Genomic DNA, 1,566 nt, shown 5'->3' on the forward strand with positions numbered 1-1,566 from the left:
AAGAAAGAAAGAGAAGGAAAGAAAGAAAGAGAGAGAGAGAAGGAAAGGAAGGAAAGGAGAGAGAGAGGGTGAGAGAAGAAAGGAAAGAAAAAGAAAGGAAAGAAATGACTAGAAGCCACAGGAGTAAGGAATAATGCGTGAGCCATGACAGGACTGGACTAAAGTTCTTATAGGTGGCAATAACTGTGGGTCCTAATGAGAAACGTTACGAGTATTTTCTCCTATTCCCTCCCACGAAGCTAGCGCTCCAGGGAAACTCTTCACAAAGAGAATGGAAAAATTTTAGCTGGAAGATGTGGGTTTCATCTGCCTGAAGGACATCTGCTGTTCAGGCCATCGAGGCTCTGGATGTCTGCTTTTTCACTGTCACATGGCATAAAATCAGTGAAGGGCTGTTATTTTCTGTTTGACTAGTTCCTACTTTGCTCTGTTTCTGGGAGTGTTGTTGGAGCTTCTAATCCTAGTTCCGACTTCCCCCAGCCCAAAGGCCAAGGTTGGACATGTAACCCAGGCCTAGTCAATAAACGTTCTGCCCTGAGATTCTTTTTAAAGTTGAAAGCTAGAGGAGAAGAAGCTTTGTATTTTTGGTCACAGAGCTGGAAAGGTGAGGCTTAAGAGATATTGTCAGTTATCATCACCACCGTGGAGAAAAAGTCTATTAGCAGAAACAGAGAATAAAGCCTTGCATAATTCAGGAGAACTGGGAGTGAGAGCAGAAACTCTGCTTCCCAGCCCCCTCAGTACCCTGACAAGCTCCCTTGTGGAAACTAGTTATGGCTTAAATTAGTCTGAATTAGCCTTCTGTCACTTGCAAGCCAGGGTCCTCACTAAACACTCCTGTGCCCTGCCCAGTTCCCTCCGGTCTCCTCACACTGCACCTGGATATAAAGCACTCATTTCCAGACTCCAGATCTGTAGTGAGTCATCTCTACATATTTCTCATCTCAATGAACCACCTTTGGGGAAATTGCGTGGAAAGCCTAGTAAACGAATTCCCTCGAGGTAGCTCTTAACTAATCCTGGCTTACTTAATGTGCTACTTTCCCCAGGTTGTCACACATCTGAATACTACTACTGCTGCTAGTAACAATTACAACAATTACAACAACAATTACAATTACAACAATTACAACAACAATAGCTGCTATTTACTGAGTGACAGGTACTGTGAGATATATATACATATATATATACACACATATATGTATATATATATATATGAGTGTGTGTGTGTGTGTATATATATATATATACTCATATATATATACACACATACTCATTTAATACCTGCAATAACCCTAACATTTTACAGGTAAAGAAACTGAGATGGGGTGTGAGGAAAGGAGACTCAACCCACAGAAGTAAGTATAACTTCGGGAACTCTAGCTAGAGGTCATCTGCCCACCCACCCTTAAATCTATGTCTACCATCCGTATCCATATTCTATAGCTCCCCATGCAGAACCAATCAGGGATGCAGGTGGGCAGAGAGCCCCATACATTTTGTTTTGTTTTTTAATTTGGAGACTTGATGGCTAAGACAGGCCAGAGTTCATCAATTGCCAGA

The sequence above is a fragment of the Pteropus alecto genome, unplaced genomic scaffold (genome assembly GCF_000325575.1).
Source record: "Pteropus alecto unplaced genomic scaffold, ASM32557v1 scaffold177, whole genome shotgun sequence".
Lineage (NCBI taxonomy): Eukaryota > Metazoa > Chordata > Mammalia > Chiroptera > Pteropodidae > Pteropus > Pteropus alecto.